We start from the raw sequence: 20668 nt of genomic DNA, 5'->3' as shown, positions 1-20668 counted from the left end.
TCAGTTTCTATCAATGGATGAATGAATAAACAAAATCTGGAACAACACACACATATATAAGCATATGTATATATATAATTTTAGTCAGTCATAGAAAGAGAAGGAAATCTGACATTTCAACAACATGAGTAAATGAATGAATGAACCTGGGGGCATTTTGCTAAGTGAAATAGCCAGAGGAAAACTGCGTAATCCCAGTCATAGGAGGTACTTTCAGTAGTCAGAAATCCTAGACAGAAAAAAGCAAAGGTTGTTGCTGGAGGCCAGTGAGGGGGGGAGAATGGAGAGTCACTTTCATCGTTCAACGCTTATAGAGATCTGGATTGATGGCTGTGATGGTTCAACAATATGAATGTAGCTATTACCACTGAACTGTGCATTAAACAAGGGTTAAGCTCATACATTTTATGTTCTATTTTGCCACAATTAAAATAATTGGGAAAAAAGTCATATTTGAGAAGGAAAGTTAACATCACTGACAATAAATGTCTCTTCGAAGAAATATTGTTGTTCATAGCTAAGCACAAACATAAAAGATAAGAAAGGTCAGGGAACACTGTGTACAGAAAATTAATTTATTGCCAGTGGAATCTAAAAACAAAAGGATTACCAGGAATACAGGTCGAATAATTATTTTTTAAAAGGAGAAGGAGAAAACGAAAGGACACTGGCCATTTAGAATAAATTAACTTAAAATGTTGTAGGTTTCATAAATTCACAAGAAAAACTGTCATAGATTTCTTCAGCTTTAGTGGAATTTATTTTATTTTTGGTTCAATAGTATTTCCTCTGCATGGATGATGAACTCTAACACAGCTCTAAGATGAACAGTGTATGAGCATGGATTTCCATGGGATTCTCTATTTCAAAATATAAGGATGCTTGGAAAAATTCCTGGGAAAATGAAATAAAAAACATGTTTATTTTGGTGCAAAGCAATTTGAAATTCATGAATAATTTTTTTCATAATACATATTTTTCCAAGGTGGTTTTGATGACCCTTTGGATGATTGGAGGAAAATAGGCAAAAGTTTGTATAGTTTGTAGGAAAAAGGATTTTTTTCCCAAAGATTTTATTTATTTTTATTTGAGATGTAGAGTTATAGAGGAGAGAGGGAGAGACAGAGAAAATTGTCTTCCATCAGCTACTTCACTCCCCAGATGGCTGCAATTGCCGGGGCTAAGCTGATCTGAAGTCAGGAGCCAGGAGCTTCCTCTGGATCTCCCACGCAGGAGCAGAAACCCGAGCACTTGGGCCATCTTCTTCTGCTTTTCCTGGCAACAGCAGAGAGCTGGATCAGAATTGGAGCAGCCTAGATTTGAACTGGAACCCTTATGGGATTATGCTACCACAGGCAAAGGCTTAGCCCACTCCACCACAGCACCAGGGTATACACTGCAATGGTCGAGATGTGAGACTGGCCCTTTGAGAATGGGCAAGGGAGTTTATCAGGTACAAGACAAAGGAACATGAAAGGATTGATGATGAAAATCATTTTGTATATAAGTTGCAGTCTGCTGCCAACCTAATTTGGAAATGTAAGTACTTTGGCTACACTAACAAAAAAGAAGAGAGCTGAAGAATTCGAATATGAAAAATTGCTTTTAGTTAAAAAACATTTTTTATTTAAAAATTTTTATTTAATTTATTTATTTGAAAGGCAAGGAAATAGACACACACACACGAGAGAGGGAGTGGAGGAGACAGTGAGAGACGGAGAGAGAGAGAGATGGCCGGCGCCGCAGCTCAATAGGCTAATCCTCCGCCTTGCGGCGCCGGCACACCAGGTTCTAGTCCCATTTGGGGCGCCGGATTTTGTCCCGGTTGCCCCTCTTCCAGTCTAGCTCTCTGCTGTGGCCCGGGAGTGCAGTGGAGGATGGCCCAAGTGCTTGGGCCCTGTACCCACATGGGACACCAGGAGAAGCACCTGGCTCCTGGCTTCAGATCAGGGCAGTGCACTGGCTGCAGCGGCCATTGGAGGGTGAACCAACGGTAAAGGAAGACCTTTCTCTCTGTCTCTCTCTCTCACTGTCCTCTCTGCCTGTCCAAAAAAAAAAAGAGACAGAGAGAGGGAGAGAGAGAGGTCTTCCATCCACTGGTTCACCACCCCCCCCCCCCCAACAGATGGATTAGGCTGAAGCCTGGAGCCCAAGCTTGACAGTACCTCTTGTATCTCATGCTCCTTATAAGTTCCTTGTAAGTTTGTCTAAATCATGGGTGTTGTCATGTTAGTTATTTATTCACTCATTCATTTTTATATGAGCTAAAGGCAGGCTCATATTAAAGGGGCTCTGTAGCTGGCTTCTCATGAGGCACTTCAAGAGAGAAAGTCTAATATAAGAACCACATGGGCGGGAGGGAGGTAGAGGGGGAAGCATCACCATGTTCCTAAATCTGTATATGAAATACACAAAACTTGTATAACTCAACTAAAATTTAAAAATAAATAAATCACACAAAAATCTGTCATAAACCTCCATTGTAACTTCTAAAACTAAAGTCTTTGAAATGAATAATCAAATCTTACTTAAAAAAAAAAATAGAAACACTCATTTGGGGCAGGGGAGGAGTGTTGTGTTTCAACACAACTGCTGCTTGGAATTTGCAGGTCACATATTGGAGTGCTGGTTCCAGTCCCAGCTGCTCTTCTTCCCACCCAGATTCCTACCATTTGATCTGGGAAGCAGAAGATGTACGTGGGCCCCTGCCACTCATGTGGGACACCAGGATGGAATTGCTGGACTCTGACTTTGACCTGGCCCAGCACTGGCCGTGGCAGCTATTTGGGGGAATGAATCAGTGGATGGAAGTCCTTTTCTCTTTCTTTGTCTCTCCCTCTCCCTCTGTTATGATGCCATTCAAATACATATACACATACATAAATAAAATCTTATGTAACTTCCTCCCCATCACAAAATGTAAAATTGATGCCATGTCAAAATAAACACTCCATTTTTTTCTGATCAAGAAAGCAAAATGATAGACCAGCAGGTGTATCAGATATGCAGTTAGAAGCCTTGGCTTAGATTCAACTGAGTGACAATTCAGAAATTGTCCATCATTTCAAAGTCTCAGTTTTCTCAGGTAAAAGAGTATCACAATATTGACTCCTAGGTTCAAACAGGGCAATTTGCTTAGGAAAGCTCTTCCTATCTGAAGGATCATAAAGTATTATTATGATAATGTTTATACATATCTAATTTTTAAAAAATTCCACTTTAAGAACTGATTTTGTGCAGAACATTTGTCTCTAGTAAAAACGTCAGTGTCAAAATTAAACTCAAAAACACAAAGAAAATAATTTTAGTTATTTTTGTAGCAAAGAAAACTAAAAATATAAATACCTACAAATTCCAGCTCATAACAATTTTTCATAGTTTAAATATTATGGATGTAAATTTTTAAAACTAATCAGTGTGTTGTAATGAGTTAAGCTGTGGCTTGTGATGCCAGCATCCTATACTGAAGAGCCTATTGCATGCAACTCCCTGCTAATATTCTGATCCAGCTCACTACTAACGCATCTTGGAAAGCAGCAGAAGATGGCTCAAGTGCTTGAGTCCCTGGTACCATGTGAAAGACCTGGATGGAGTTCCAGGCTCCTGGCTTCAGCCTGGCCCTGCGCTGGTTTTTTTGCACTCATTTTGAGAGAGAATCAGCGAACTGAAGATCCTTCCTCTCTCTGTATCTTCTTCTCTCTTTGTCACTCTGCCTTTCAAATGGATAGAATAAATCTTTTTAAAAAATCAAGTTTCAGTTATAAAGGGCAATCTATGTACTTACCTCTCTTGTCCCTCTAAAAGCTTCTGAAGTGTCAAAAATATATAAACAAAAATAAAAATTCATAACTCTAAGACATAAATAGAGCTCTAAGACATAAATAAAGACACTCACCAGTGAGGAGTTTCTGCAGATTAGAAAGAATTTGCATTTAGTCTCTGTGAAACACCAGAACACTCAAGGGAAGCCATCCACCAGTAGACACGGGACAGCATTTCCATTTTAAGAACTGATTTTATGCAGAACATTTTTCTGGAATAAAAATGTTACTTTCTAGTAGACACAGGAAAGAACTGACGAAGCAAAGTTAAGGGAAGTGATTTCCCTCCAATGCATCTTAGGGAAACTCTAAGTTTATCGTCAACAAGCACTGGTGGCTCACTTTCATGATTTTCTCAAAATTTTGAGAAAACATTTTTATAAAAACAGTGAGCATATCCTGGAGGTATAGAAAGTAGGTGGAGTTTCTACTATGACTGATTGTTACTAAGGACTCATGGTAGTGAAAGAAGTTGTACAGCCCTGAATTTTTCAACTTTTGCATTATTGACATTTTGGGTTCAACAGTTTCTAGTTGTAGAAGGTTGTCCCGTGCATTGTAGGATTTTTTTTAAATTTTATTTTTATTTGACAGGAAGAAAGAGAGAGAGCTCTCATCTGCTAGTTCATCCATCAGTGCCTCCAATGGCTTGGGCGATGCTAGACCAAAACCTGGAGCCAGAAAATTAGTCCATGACTCCTACATGGGTGATGGGAACCACTTACCTGAGCCATTTCCTGCTGCCTCCGAGAGTTTGCTTAGGCAGGAAGCTGAAGTCTGAAATTCAGCCCCAGGCCCACTCTGATATGAGATGGGAACTTTACAACCAGTGTCTAAACGTCTAAGCGAAATGCCTGCCCACATGGAAGCTTGCTCAGCCGTGTTTTCTTCCTATACCCATTAGAAGCCAATAGTCTCCTTACCTCCCATCAGTTGTGGCAACTAAAACTATCTCTAGACATTGATTGAGAGCTGCATCTCCCTTCCTTGATCCAGGCAAACCACCACTGGTCTGCACAGTGGGTGGTAAAGGCTCCATCCCAGATGAAAACTTCTCTTGTTTTTCTTGAGCACTCTTGAATTGTCTGATGATTTCTGGCTATGCCCCCCTGAAGAAAGGCCCACAGACACAACCCTCAGTACAAGCAAACACTATCTCACAATTTTTTCTATTAGTGTCTCTGCCACACTTTCTCTTTTTGCTCTATCTGGAGCTCCAGCTGAATGCTGTAGGGTTTATTTCACCATCCACACTGCTTATCTTTTCCTCTCATATTATCTACTCCTTTAGCCTTTTAACTTTTCACATTGGTCACTGTCTTCTGGATTGTTGATTCAGGCTTTACCTAGGTTCATTCTTCTGTTCAACTTTTGATCAAAGGTTTTTATTTTATCATCTCATTGCCAACGTGTGAATATTCTGATTTTCTCATTTCTGGAACACCCAAGTGGTGTTTTGTGGATGGAATATTCTTTTCAATCTTGTGTGTGAGCACTGACTTAAATAGTTTTGAGGTTCTCTCTTGTTTCGTGTATTATCTCTTTTGTCCACATTTAGATGTTGGGATGTTTCGTTTATTAATTTTTATATTTCTTTTGCAGGCTCCGATTTTTCCTCAAATATTTTGTGATCCTGGTTATTTCCTCATGTGTTGCACTGCCAAGACTTGGTAGTGGGGGTGTGTTGAGATGGTGTGGACTTCCTTTACAGCTGTGTGAGGTTGTTTTTTTTTGTTTTTTGTTTTGTTTGTTTTTGTTTTGTTTTGTTTTGACAGGCAGAGAGGACAGTGAGAGAGAGATAGAGAGAAAGGTCTTCCTTTACCATTGGTTCACCCTCCAATGGCCGCCGCAGCCAGTGCACTGTGCTGATCCGAAGCCAGGAGCCAGGTGCTTCTCCTGGTCTCCCATGCAGGTGCAGGGCCCAAGTACTTGGGCCATCCTCCACTGCACTCCCTGGCCACAGCAGAGAGCTGGCCTGGAAGAGGGGCAACTGGGACAGAATCTGGCGCCCCGAATGGGACTAGAACCCGGTGTGCCAGCGCCACAGGCGGAGGATTAGCCTATTGAGCTGCGGCGCTGGCAGCTGTGTGAGTTTTGTCTTTCTCCATCACTCTTCCCAACTGATGGGGGTTGTGACATCATGGAAGGAGGGAGCTGCCTTGAAGATTTTCTCCCAGGATTGGTGGATGCGAGTGAAATGACATCATCAGTGTTCTCACATTTGATTTCTAAAAATGCAAAAAAGGGTAGAGAGCTTTGATAGGTAGTACTAAGTTACCTTTCTTATTCAAGCTAAGTTGCCTTTCTTATTTAATTTTTTAAAGATATATTTATTTATTTGAAATACAGAGAGAGAAAAGAAAGGGGAGAGAGAGAGAGAGAGAGACAGACAGACAGAATGCTTCCATCGACTGGTTCATTCCCCGAATGGCCCCAATGGCTGGGGATCGATCAGGCGGAAGCCAGGGGCCAGGAACTCCATTTGGGTGCCCCACATTGTGACAGGAACTCAAGTACTTGAGTCATCATCCACTGCCTTCTAGGCATATTACCAGGGTATCTGGCTCAGAACCGGAGTAGCAGGGACTCAAACTAGGCACTCCTTCCAATATGGGATGCAGGCATCCAACACAGGGGCTTAACCCACTGTGCCACATCATCCATCCACTTTTCCTTTATAAAGTGATTTCTTGCTCATCCATTGTGGAGACTCTTGGTTGAAAAAAATATATTTTTTAAATTTCTAGAATTTCCCTCTCTCGCATCGAAACTCAGCCTAAGTCTACTCAGAAAAGACCCCTGCATTATGTTTTTGGAGCAGGTTACAGGGTCAGCGCTGTGGCTCAATAAGCTAATCCTCCGCCTGCAGCGCCGGCACACCGGGTTCTAGTCCCGGTCAGGGCGCTGGATTCTGTCCCGGTTGCCCCTCTTCCAGGCCAGCTCTCTGCTGTGGCCAGGGAGGGCAGTGGAGGATGGCCCAAGTGCTTGGGCCCTGCACCCCATGGGAGACCAGGAGAAGCACCTGGCTTCTGGTTTCAGATCAGCGCAGTGAACCAGTGGTAAAAGGAAGAACTCTCTCTCTCTCTCTCTCTCTCTCTCACTGTCCACTCTGCCTGTCAAAAAAAAAAAAAAAAAAAAAAAAAAAAAAAAAAAAGGAGCAGGTTACAAACTTTATCCTAGACATCAACAAATGAAGCCGATAGCCCAGGATAATGGAACTAAGAGAAATCTTTCTGCTTGAGTAATCTTAAAGATATCTTTAATTAAGTTGTCTTTGCTCCCTTACTTCAGCTGACTAGGTAATATATGAACATATAACACAATTTGTGATAAATTGATGTGATTAATTGGATAACGACCCCACAATTCCTGCTTCATCTCTGTGCTTGCTCAATCTGAGCCTAGCGTTTCTGTGGCCTCCTCTGGGACAAGACCTCTCACCTCTGCAGGATTTTTTTCTGTAGAGTGTCGGTTTCTCTCTTTTGGTTTCTCTACTTTCCCATCTACTTTCTATTTACAGAACTCCCTCAACATTTTTGGTGCACGGCTGACACCCGTTGCTTTGTGGTTTTTGTGTGTAACTTCTCTTTTTCTGTCATTTTGGTATGGCTTTGGGAGAAAGGGCATGTCACGATATCTTCCTGCTGCAGGTCTCACTGCTCCTGGGCCAACTCTCCCACTTCCCTTGTAGCAACTCATCTTTGTGTCTTCCCTGAGCTTTCCAAATATTTTCTGCCTTTTAAACGTGAAGTATTTAAATCTAACTTGCTTTAAGAACTCAATAGTCACTCCTCCCCCAATTAATGTTATTATTTATTGTCTAACCTTAACAGGTATTAACACTCATTGTTTCTTAGCTGTTTGGCATTTACCTTGGTGAGATTACCTCTTAATCACAATGACTTGCTCATGTCTATACCCCTAACTTCAGCAAAGGACTTCTTTGTTATCTGCAGGCAACTACTCTTTTAGAATGCTGAAGATTTATTAAAGTATCTATTTGAGAGGCAGGTACACACACACACTGAGGGGGCGGGTCCAGAGCTCCCATCTTCTGGTTCATTCCTCTAATGCCCACAATGGCTGAGTCTAGTTCAGGACAAAGTCAGGAGCTAGGGACTCAGTCCAGATCTCCCATGTGGGAGGCAGGGACCTAAATAGTTGAACCTTCACCTGCTGTCTCTTAGGGTCTGCACTGGCAGGAAGCTGTAGTCAGGAGGCAGAGCCAGGAGTTGATTCCACGTACTCTGAAATGGAAAGCATCATCACTGCTGTCTTTAACAGTCAGCCCAAATACCCACACCCTTAGAATTTTTAATCTTTATTGTTACATATCCAATGCCTTGTTCAAAATATGTGCTAAATAAGCAGGCTGGCAATAAACTTTTTTTTTTTACACAGTGTATAATTATTTGCTGTCCCTCATTGTAAGAGTTGTACTGTTCCTAACCATTTCTCGTGTGGCCAATCTGTTCAACATTTCCACACAAAAAGAAAGAAAGGTTGACTTCCAGTTTGGCTGAATTAGTCATATAAGAAATTTAATTTTTTCTAAGATCCAATATAGTTCTATATACTGTATTCTGCTTGTTTAAAACATACCTCCCATAGACAATAATAACTGAATTTGGAAAATAATGCTAATATAGAATGCTAAAAGGGTAAATGAATTATTATAATTAGCAAATCAATGTCCTCCTTTAATGCAAAGTCTTAATTTTGCCTATTTTAGGGCTTATCACATCCTTGAGCTTCTGAGAATATTTTGAACCTACAACAAATATAGCATTCTTCTCAAAATGAATAACAAGAAGAAACAGATGTAAGCTTCAAGCATCTGCATCTATAACATGCTTCAACAGAGCTCCTTTAGTTTTTGAAAACTGTTGGATGAATCCAATTGGTTTTTAGCATTTCCCTTCTTCTCTAGTCTGTGTAATCTTCAAATCCTCACCACTACTACATTTCTGAAAAATACAAAGTACAAAATAAATAAACCACTAGAACAAGCAGCAGCTAAAGGAAAACCAAGTGCAAATAAAGGAAGCAAAAAAGTCAATGCAGTCACCCAAATTCCAAGCCAAATAAACACACTGGCAACACTAGAAATATTTAGAAAAGATTAAAAATCGATGTCTATTCTCAAAAAGTTGTACATCAAGGTAAGACACTCAGCTCTTTTTCTATAAGAGGCACCATAACTTGACTGACTAGGGGAGAAGTAAAGTCACTTACATCTTATATCATATTCTGACTCCATCAAAGGTCCTATTAGCTATAAAAAGTACCCAAATATCTTATTTATTTCTAGTTTACCTCTAGTTTATTTCTTCACCAGTAGCTAGACTGATAATAGATATAGGTGTCATTGCTATTGACTATATTCTAATATTTTATGGTTCTATGTGTTTAAGTAAACATTTTATATTTTTACACACAAGAAAACAGATTCCTATATGTCTCTAGTCCAAGTTGCACATTCAGCAAATTGGATTAAGTGTGCCAATCATCACTTGTCCACCCACAGCTCTGCTTGATCACATGACTGTACCTTACTACAGTCTCAACTACATAAAGAAAGTTGAGGTTGGAGAATTAGATAGATACTATTTCATTTTTTAAAAAAGGAAGTAATACATAACTAGAACAACAACAAAATCAAGCATAGCTATTTGTATATCAGCCTGTTTTATTTTGTAACTATAGTAAAACATTGGAGACAAGTTACTTTATTTAAAAAAAGAGGTTTATTTTAGGCTCAAGGTTCTGGAAGGGCCAGTGTGTAGGAACTCCCTCTGGTGATGGTGTTGCTAGCAGAGTCCAGAGGTGGTTCAGGATATGGCTTGGCAGGAGACAGGGAGCCTGTGGGTGTCTATCTCTCTCCCTATTTAGAAGCTACCAGGATTCAGTCATGGAGGATCCAGTCTAAGGACCCCATCTGATCCTAATCACTCGCAAAGGTACCACCCCTAAACATCATGTTTGAATTAGGGGCCCACTCTCTTCATACCTAGTAGTGAAGATTAACCTCCAACATGAGCTGAGTTAGAAACTATGCTCAAACCATAACACTCTTAAACAATCCACAAGCAGTATTATTCCCTTTGTATCTCCTTAGTTGAGTTCCAATTTTACCCATCACAAAGAACTAGGTCAATTATAAAGCTGTGAGAATTATTCATATTTCAGTTTTATACTCTATAATTATGGTTTAGAAAATCTCACAAACCGAGACATTCAAAATACAGGGGAGATTTTCGAGAATGTGGAAAAGCAAGATTTTCCCCATTCAAAGCAAATAACATGAGACCAGGTAGAATCTTAGCAGGATTATTCAGGAAATAAGCTTATATCACCAATGAGAAAACTATAGACTATACCAGCAGAACTTCAAGTTCACAAACATTGAGTTTGTTTAGTGATTTGATTTCCTGTCCTTTTCTGGGAACAAATTGGATTCAGCCTCTGGATTTTCCCTAAGATTCCTTCACCATGTGTTTAGACATCTTTTGGTAAAAATGTTGCTGACTATTTTTAAAATAAAATGTTTTATTTATGAGAATAAGACTGAGCACATGCATATTAATAAGTGCAGGACAGAAAATTTTGCTTCTGTGCTAATCTTGAAAGAAGAAATACCATATTTGTGTGTTAGCCCTAAATTTACTAACCTGAGTCCTCTGGAGGACTTTATCTCTGAGATAAGCATGAGTCTGATTTGACCTTTGAACTCTAGGTGAGTGGCTCCTTCTACTCCCAGACATTTGTATTGGATTTGATAAGAAGCCTTTGGTAAGATGCTTTGCTTTTCACAGCTCCGGGTTCCTGATCTGTGAGATAATAATAACACCATTGCTCATCAATCCCGTATTTTCTTTAAAGATGTTAACACTGATTAATATCTACTTCCTTCTAAAAAAAATTTAGTGGCTTACAGTCACAGCAAGGAAAAGGATGGCAAAAAAATTCCCCAAGCTAGAATATCTGGCATAGCTGGAGCAATCAAGTAATAAAGTAAAGGAATGATTATATTCTCAAGCGTCCCTACTGATGAAAACACAAACTGCTTCCTCACAGACAAGGCAAAGACTGCACTATTGCGGCTACATGTAATTCTCATTAAAATTTGGAAAAACACCAACTGGTTTATCAGGACATATCACTCACATCAAGTCCCTGCCAGAAGCTCCCAGAAAATTGTCAAAAGAATCTTTTTTTCGGGGAACATAAATGGGGTATGCATTTGATGGTATGTTTGCAATTTAACAACTTGGCTTTTGATAAAAGTTTATGACTTAATGTCAAACTCTTCATTCTGTTAGAGGACATGATTGGACAGTTGCATACCAAAAACAAAAAACACTTAAATCTCAGAAACATTACAGCTTTGAAGTAAGCTCAGTGGAGTAGTCCGTTGTGATGCTGGTTTCTCATGATGGCCAAGGTCACTGGTCTCACCCAGGTACACTTCTGCAAGGAGACTTTGCTCTTTGCCCTGAAGGAGGTGGATTCTATTTCCTTTTTTCTTATTTTGGCCTAGTGCTGTGTTTTGACCAGTAGACTGTGACTTCTAAGCCTTGTACGATCGGGCCATACAGTTTCTGCTTGCCCTCTTTTGCAAGCCCACGATCTTGTAAGGAATCAAACTACTCCGCTGGAGAAAGCATATGGAAGCTGCCCTTGAGGATATGTGGCCCTGCAAAGGAGAAAGGGAGGCTCTCAGTGGGACAGCCAGCACAGGGAGCCAGAAATAGGAAAGGAGGCATCTTGCTTTGCAAAGAAACCCTAGCTGAATTCCCAGATGAGTGAGTGACCTCAATTAGCATAAAATAACACAGAAAATCCACCCAGAGAATCACAAGACATGAAAAATCATTGTTGTTTAATTAAATTTGGGGATAGCTTATCACACAGTGGTAGATCACTTATACTTGTTTATCGAGCCTCTGTTTCCATGTTTAGCAGTGGGAAAGAGGCAGAGGTTTTGTAAGAGTGAGACTGTCAATTACCCTGTGGTAGGAAGAAGCTGATATTATGCTTAATGCAACACTCGGGAACGTTAGGTGCTCAACAGGTACCTTTGTGAGACACTCATAAATGAACGAATGATTTTCCAGTCTGTTGGCATTTTTAATGGAATATGTGCATATCTAGAAAATAATTATAGAAACATTTATGTACCTCTATGTTGAAGAAGCTGTTTTCTAATTAAAGGCAGTGTGATAAATAAGGCAATTATAAGATGGTCTTTGAGTGGTGATGGTATGGAGATGAAATGCACACACACACACACACACAGAGTGTATTTCAAAATGTTGGGGGGAGGGACAGGCATGGCCTAATCATTAAGCTGCCCAAGGACACCTGCATCCCCTGTCAGAGTGCCTGGTTTGAGTCCCAGCTTCTCTGCTTCTGCTCCAGCTTAGAGCTAATAAGCCGGGGAGGCTGTAAGTGCTCAGGTTCCTGCTAGCCTCATGGAAGAACAGGGTAGAATCCCCGGCTCTTGGCTTCAGCCTAGTCCAGGCTGGGCTGCTACAGCCATTTGGGGAAGACCTTTCTCTCTGTCTCTCTCTCTCTGTCACTGTGCCTTCGAAATAAATGCATTAATCATTTAAAAACATTCATGGAAAGGTGGAATGGGCCAATAGGCTGATGTTGGAATGAACAACTTCTCAAATCAATGACTTTTTTTTTTCAGAATACACATGTTCAATGAGTTTTTTGAAGACCCCACAATTTTTTTTGCACCAAGATAAACTTACCTTTTAATTCCATTTCCACAAGCTATTTAAAGTACCCTTGTGTGTGTGTGTATGTGTGTGTGTGCTACTAAGCTACTTTGTAAATGTTTCAATGTGAGGAATTAATAAACTACTTCTATCTAGAGAACAACAAATAGGAGGTGACTGCCAGTAAAAACCTTTTTGCTCTATCCCCATCACCTGGGTTTCGTTGATATAACAAGCATTAAGTTTTGTCATCAGATGAGCCAAGGGCCAGAAATCATACAAGGAAGTGCTCTAGGACTTTCTCAACCTTGAATTTATCCCATATCTTGCTAAGCAATGAAGTGCCTTCTAGATTTCCCCACCGTAGCAGGGTTCTCCATTCTGTTCCCATTCCTGAAAGGAGCAATTTAGAAACCTGTGGGGCTCCCCCAAGCTGGGAATGTGAGCCGAGATCCCCAAAAGAAATGGGGACATCCAGTGGGAATTTACCCACTTCCAAGGGGGTATCCTTCCCTACCTGGGGAATACCTGGGGTGTTACTCTCCTACTTCTAAGCTGGTAGAGTGTTCATGGATATATACCTAGTTTTCATAAATTTTTATGGTGACTAATTGCTCAGGAGGTTTAGGTTTGTTGATAACTTCAGATAACAAATCACCTGCTACCGGAAGTGATTATAGTGTGTGTTTACTAATGTCATCACATGAGTATGTAAAACCAACTGTCCAACTTTGACACACATTCTAGTTTTCAGTTCAGTGAGAGAGAGAGAGTAGGGGAAGGGGAAGACACAGACACCAGGGGTCAGTGGATGAACAATTTGAATTTACATATAGTTTTAGATTTTGTCTGCTAGACCATTTTTGACTTGGTAAATTGTTATGGATTCTGTTGCCAAATCCCTAAAATATGAATTCAAAATGGCAGGTTTCTTTAATGTGTATTATTGCTGAGTGCTTTGTGGCTTCATCATGAAAGTGTGGTTTTGAAAACAATATGAAAGTGAGGGTTCTCTGCATAATTGTGAGGTTTCATCCAAAACCAGCAATGGAAACAAAGCTAAACAACCCACCACAAAGAAATACGAAACCACTGTATGGATTATGACCCAGCCAAAAATACAAGTGGTAATGCATCTCACAGCTTGTCACAAGTTCAAGGGACATATGGCAAGTGCATGTTTGAATCTGAATGGGCTGAATTTCTTCTTGTTTCTGGTTTCAAAATGAAACACTTTCTCATAGTTCTGATGTAGAGACCTTGAAACTGATAAGCACTGCATGTTTTGCATTTAATTGGCAGATAAAGAGACACATTCCTAAGGATTTATCTAAACATAATTATTCTAACTTAAAAAAATTCCCAATGCTTGACTATGGTATCATTTGTTAAAATATTATTTTGGGGGGACTAAATGTTGGAAAGAAAAACGCCATTGATATAAATATCACTATAAATAACCCATTGTTTCATGTTTGTAGGTTAAAAATTCCTGGTGTGATGACTTCATGCTTTATGCACATTGATTTAACTACCAAATAATGAGCATTGCCTAATAAGTCTTTGGCATAACAAGATTTTATTTTTCTTTTTGGCAGTATTTTTGGTCATCTCATACAACTTGATACTTTTATAAAAACTTTTAATTTAGATGTAATGTCAAGCTTACCAAATTTTGCAGTATTAGCACAAAATTTTCTGATTGTTTTTCTCTATTTTTGCCACAATTGCATTCTCTGTCTGTGTACACATGTGCAAGCACATTAGTGTACATATATGTATATAAAACACACTCATATATATATACATGTGCAGATATGTAACATTTAGGACAAATTGAGAGTAATTTGAATGTATTTTCTCCTCTTTATCAATAAATATTTTTATCAATAAAATATATTTCACTCACTTTGTATTTCCTCTGTCCAGATATAATATAAATGATATAGTCATTTCTCTAAGAGTCCTATTCATATTGAATGGAGAATATATTTAGAAATCAAGATTTTGATACTGTGTGTGTGCCTTGGTACTAGAGTGTCCTTGTTTCTAAGACTTTCCAGTGGAAGGAGCTAAGAAATGAAGTGTGTGTGTGTGTGTTTACGCACATCTATACTTATTTCTCTTTTTCCTGTATTTCTAAATGCATTCTGATATCTTTACTTGTAGTCTAACACTAGAGAATGCATTCTATTCTTTTCATTTTCTGTAAATATAACAGTCATTTCCAACTGTGAGAAACCTGATTCTCCTTATACTCATTATATTTACTTATTCACGTAAGTGCAGAATATACATAGATACTTTCACATTGTTAATTCATACCAATAGACAATCAAATTCATTAATATGAGCTTGATATTTCTTTGCAATTTTAAGCAGAGAAAGTGTGTATATTGACATACTTTAAATTCTGTAAATATTGTGACAGAGAGTTGTGACAAATGCATGCTCTAATATCAAACCTTGGATGAGGTGTAGACCATTTTTACCATTCCAGGAAATTACCTTACTTATCTTAAAAACGAATCTATCCTCTATGTATCAGTAGTATATAGACTGTTCCAAGGAAAATACTTTTTACTCCAGTATTGTGAGATCTCTGTCAATCAGCCTGTGTGTGTGTGTGTGTGTGTGTGTGTGTGAGAGAGAGAGAGAGAGAGAGAGATATGTTTGTGAATAAAGAAAAACCTGTACTAAATAAATCTGTACCTGTTTAGAAATATACTATTATATAGGCTATTTATTTTATCTGAGGCTTTTTATTCCTTATATTTATTTATACAGCAACTAATTTTAGAATATTATTAGATTCTAGGAAAACTCATTCACTGGCATTGCTTTTTCTTTGGGGAGGGGCTTGTCCCCTAGATGATCCATTATTGAGTCTCAAAGAGATATTAGTTGTAACTGAGGACTGGCTGTCTCTTACTGCCTTTTGTTGGAATCATCATGATAAGTGAAGAAACAGCAGAAACACCTTAAGGGTTAATTTTCTGATTTTGTAAGCAGATAATTTATCACTGTAAAAAAAATGATGATAGTCAAAGTTGGCTTGTTGCTACTGGGTCAAGCAAAGATGCCCTGAGAGAGAAAGGGAGATCCAGAAGAGAGAAGAACCCAGATGGGAGGAGAGAGGAGCAGGGGAGGAGTGAGCAGCAGCCAAGAGAAGGGCATCATTTCCCAAGAGTGAGGATTCTGCTCACTCACTGTCCAGGTACATTCCATGCAAATGGATCTGGGATACATGGAAACCGTGAACCACAAATTATAGAGCTGGATATTGATGTGAAACATTTGGGATCACAGATTTCCGTCTACCGACAAGGGTAGAGATTACAAAGATGCATTCAGAGATACTCTATCTGAATTTTTTTCCAGATACTGCATCTGAAGAGGAATATTGAAAAACACCTCAAGACAGGTGGGAGTAACTGAAGGGGTTAGGACTGTTTATCCTAGCCAAAGGTAGACTGGGCTGTAAGAATTGACTTTTGGTGAATGCAGCATTGTTATAGGCAAACGTGCAACTCATTTTCTGATGTTTGCAGGGACCATCTAACACACTGTATGATGTACACATTTGAGGCAGGTTTTATTATTTCCATATAACAGAAATTTCCAACGTCCCACCTGCATATAAGCATGATCAGCTACTTTGTTGACAAATAGCAAATAGCTCTTTACAGGGTCCTGGAGATGAATTAATCTTTATTAAAAATGTGATAGGGAAGAATGAGATGGATGCTAAGCTTCCATAGTGATAGCAAAGATAATGATTTAAATGTGCAAAGAGCCTCTTAGCTTTTGATATGAAAGTTTAATTTGTAGAAGGAAGAGTAATCATACACACTCTGGACCCTAAATTTGTATAGAAGAGGCAAATGCAATGCAAATGATTAAATGTCAGTCAAATCTATACTTCATGAAACACCTCCAGAATATGACAGATAAAGTATGTGGTCAGCATAAACTCTTACATCTTTACCACCTCTGAAAACGTAAGTATAAAGCCATTAATTTCAAAAGTTGTCAGGTTACTAAAATTTCAACAGGGGAGAAAAGAGCTAAGAAAAGAGTGATTTATAAATAACTTGAAATAAAAGGAATTAATCGTCTCAGTTAGTATTAGTATTCAGTGAGTTTTGTTGTATTTTTAAATGTTTTAAAATTAATAAATCATGTTTGGTTTCATGTGCTAACACTCTATTAATTACAACATTTGATTCCTTTATTCTCCAAACATGCCAGATAAAGTTTACTTAACTCCTCTTTTTTAAGAAATCTGCCTTGGAAATTATCAAATAGGCTACCAATTGCTTTGCATTGTGCTATGACTCAACTCTTCGTGTGTCCCTCTGCCTGTCCCACAGTGCACACTCTCAAGCCCTCACCCTCGTACACACCCTTGTATGTTCTACCTGTGCTGTATTTACAGGTACATGCATACACGTGGACATCTATATATGAACCTGCTTATATAATATGTATGTGTATCGATGAGACAGAGAGAGAGGGAGAGGGAGAGGGAGAGAGAGAGAGAAAGAGAGAGAGGAGAGATCTTCTCTCCTCTGGTTTACTCGCCTAAAGGACTACAACTGCCAGGGCTGGGCCAGGCCAAAGCCAGGAGCCAGGAACTCCATCAGGGTTTCCAACATGGATGGCAGAGATCCAAATATGTAGGCCATCTTTTTCTGGCTTACCAGGTGAATTATTAGTGAGCTGGATCAGAAACAGAGCACCTGGGACTTAAACTAGAGGTCAGATGGGATGCTGGCATCCCAGGCAGAGGCTTAACCCACTGTGACACAGTGTCAACTGCTGGGGTGGGCTTTTGACACTGTTATGACACCACTTGTGATGCCCATACCACAAATTAGACTGCCTGTGTTCATGTACTAGCTCCACTCCCCATCCCATCTCCTCTCCAATATGTACCCTAGGAGGCAGCAGATGATAGCACAAATATCTGGGTCCCTGTCACCCATGTGGGAGATCAGAATAGAGTTCTGGACTTCTGACATTGGCTTGACCTAGCCCTGGCTTTTGGGGAGCATTTGCCTTTGGCTCTACACAGCCCTTACTTTGGGAAGCATTGGGGGAGTAAACCATCAGGTGGAAGGTCTCTATCTCTCTCTGTCTCTGACTCTCTCTGTTTCTACTATCAAATACATTTAAAAAAAAAAAACAGCATTTTTCAAAAAGAGTAGTGGTTTCAACCGGGGGTGATATTTTTTTTCTATGGGATACTTGGCAATTTCTGGAGACATTCCTCGTTGTCATAACAGTGTGGGTGTTATTAGGAGAGGCCAGGGTTGCTGCCAGCTTCCTGCAGTATACAAGACAGGCCTCTTCTCTGCCTACAATAAAGAACTATCTGGCCTAATGTGTTAATAGTCACAAGATTGGGAGAGTCTAGAGAGACATATATTTGAAGAGAAACATCAATATTTCTATGTGTATACTCAATTATTTCTCTTCATGGGCCTGTTCTGGGTTGTTAGAAGAAAATGCCTCTTGGAATCTTTTGGGATTTCCTAGCAGCTTACTTGGACTCATAAAACATACAACTTTCTTTCTACTTCAGATAATAACATTGCCACGTTGTTGTGACACCCAACTATGCTATGCACCCAGAGTTTCTTGCAATGATTTGATGCTCATGAACTATAACTATCAAAATGAAAAACACAGACTTGAAGGAGAAATCTGGTATGAAGTCATCTTTTTTTTTGTCCAACTGGTGTATCTGGATCTATATTACACTGAGAATGAGATGAAATAACCAGTGATGAATTAACAAGTCCTCTCTGCACACCATTTACTGCTTTGAAAGTGTGTGAGATTGTCTCCTTTCCCGATTGGCAGGTCACTCTTGACAGGACTCAAGGCCTCATCAAGCTGTAGAACACACTGGCCTATTCAACTCTCTGTTAATGAGATCTTCTAAAATGAAGCTTAATTATGAGCTTTGCAATTTGGGAAGTCAATAGCCATAATTGTGGGGGGCAACTGGGAGCAACTCGGACTAGACTGTTACTGGAATTAAGACTTATTCTATACATCTGCTCTCCCACAATATGGCGCTGAGAAGGGAGTAACAGCTTCTACGCAGCTGCCTCCAGTTCAACTAATAAACTGTAGGACCTACTCCTGATTGGAGGAGAGCAGCGTACTCGGCGTGTGGGTAGCAGAGTTGGGATTGGTGGAAGAGGATTATAAAGGAGGAGAGAGACAACATGCACCAGGAACATCTAAGGGGAACATCTATCTGAAGGAACACCTGTGCAGCCCCCGAGAGAGCCGGCTGGCGGTGTGCCGCTCCCCCGCGGACGTGGGGAAAGTGGCCAGGGGGAACCGCCCTTCCACGGAGGTGGAAGGGTCGGTAGCCAACCCGGGAAGAACCAGCAGCAAACCCGGGGAGGGCCGAGCAGACGAAAGAACAACGCAGGATTTAGTGTCGTTCCTCCACGAAGAGGGGGAGCGACATAATGGTGCCGTGACTCGGATATGAAGCCTAGGCAGGGTTCTGTGTCGTTCCTCCATGAAGAGGGGGAGCGACATAATGGTGCCGTGACTCGGATATGAAGCCTAGGCAGGGTTTAGCGTCGTTCCTCCATGAAGAGGGGGAGCGACAATAATAAACGTCCCTAAAAGAAAGAGTTGTTGGGAAGGAATGAACAACAAAGACATTTGGAAATGATATTATGAGTATAGATCAACATCTATGATATTGTCAAAATTTACATTTTTCATCTATAAAATGGCAATTTCCCATGTTTTTACTTACATTTGGCTTTGATCCTTGAATGTGTAACATTGTAATGAGGAACCGTGGCTCTGCCACTCACCTGGCTTAGATGCTGGCTCTGTATCTTAGCTGTTGAGAACTTGGGTCAGTAGTTTGAACTTCCTGCATCACAGCTTTCTAAAGTCTCAGATTCATACATTTATGGATATCTGTATTGTATTTATTTGCCTTCAAAAGAACAGGGACTTAGCTATTTTTCCCTAGTTCTGTTCTCTAACTTTAGCCAGTGTTGGAAAGAGTGCCCAAGGTTGATATATTACAAACATTTTCTGAATGAATGAGTACATAAATACATAGCAGTATTTATTTCATTGAATTCATGTGAGGCTTAAATGAGATAATTTATATGAATGTCCTTAGTGTTTGTAGTGTTAAATGTTAACTGTGAATTATTATTCACTTAGAAACAGCAAGAGATTCCAGATTTTAGAGGTGGTTTATTCTTTCTGTTTTCCTGTATTTTTATCTTTACTTTAAAAGTACATTTTGGTTCAACATAATTACTGAAAACTTCCATCTCTTTATCCATCCCTGTTTTAAACTTTCATCTTTCTTCTTTAGACTGGGAGAGATTAAATTTCCTTCAAAAATACCCATAACTAAGTGTATTAATCAGCTTTTTGTTACTATACTAAAAGACTTGAGATAAATACATTTATAAAGAGAAAAGGTTTATTATCTCACAATTTTGGAGGTTCATGTTCAAGATCAGGTGGCTCCATTGCATTGGCTTCTGATTCAGGTGCAAAGGCAGTGGTGGGGCATGTGAGCAGGATCACCCGGTGAGCCAGCAAGTAGAGGGACTGGCTGGGCATTGGATTGTTTCCATCGTCCCAGTACAATTAACTTATGACTTTGGGGTTAATGTCCTGCATGAGTTCAGAATGCAAATCATATGAAAACCACAGCACCCGGGCAGGTTTCCATAGCAAACAGTTTCCATAGCAAATAGATACAGTTTCAGGAAGCTGTCTAGTGTTTTAATAAAGCCCTAGCTACCATTTCCCTCTCCTAGAGTCAGGTGGTTCCTTGGTCAAATCTTCTTTCTATTCTTATTTATCCTTCACAGGATCCTGTCTCTGTGAGCAAAATGTGAGCATGATTACAGCGCTGAGTGATTCACTAATTCTCAATTTTTCTAAAGAAAACTCTCTGTTGTGGACAAGAGAGTTTCTCAAGCTATTGACAAAATAAAGTGGTATTAATGAGTCAACCCTCATCTTCACAATAGGCTTGTTTTATTGAAATTGTTTCTGTACAAAATTTCATACACTGTAGCTGCATCTTGACCACATTTTATGCAGCTA

The 20668-nt window shown here is 39.6% G+C and overlaps 1 long non-coding RNA gene across 1 annotated transcript; it reads right to left on the bottom strand.

Annotated features, from left to right (window-relative positions):
• Positions 1-9981: 9981 nt before the first annotated feature.
• LOC149121728 (uncharacterized) lies at positions 9982-20201 on the bottom strand. The gene is made up of 2 exons (XR_016223184.1): positions 20046-20201; positions 9982-11517 (listed from the first exon to the last, which is right to left on the bottom strand). It is a non-coding gene; the product is annotated as an uncharacterized LOC149121728 (long non-coding RNA).
• Positions 20202-20668: the final 467 nt, after the last annotated feature.

The sequence above is a fragment of the Oryctolagus cuniculus genome, chromosome 16 (genome assembly GCF_051225735.1).
Source record: "Oryctolagus cuniculus isolate XC-2025 breed Fujian yellow rabbit chromosome 16, ASM5122573v1, whole genome shotgun sequence".
Lineage (NCBI taxonomy): Eukaryota > Metazoa > Chordata > Mammalia > Lagomorpha > Leporidae > Oryctolagus > Oryctolagus cuniculus.
The sequence above is the reverse complement of the archived record's forward strand: the minus strand, read 5'-3'. Positions and strand labels throughout refer to the sequence as shown.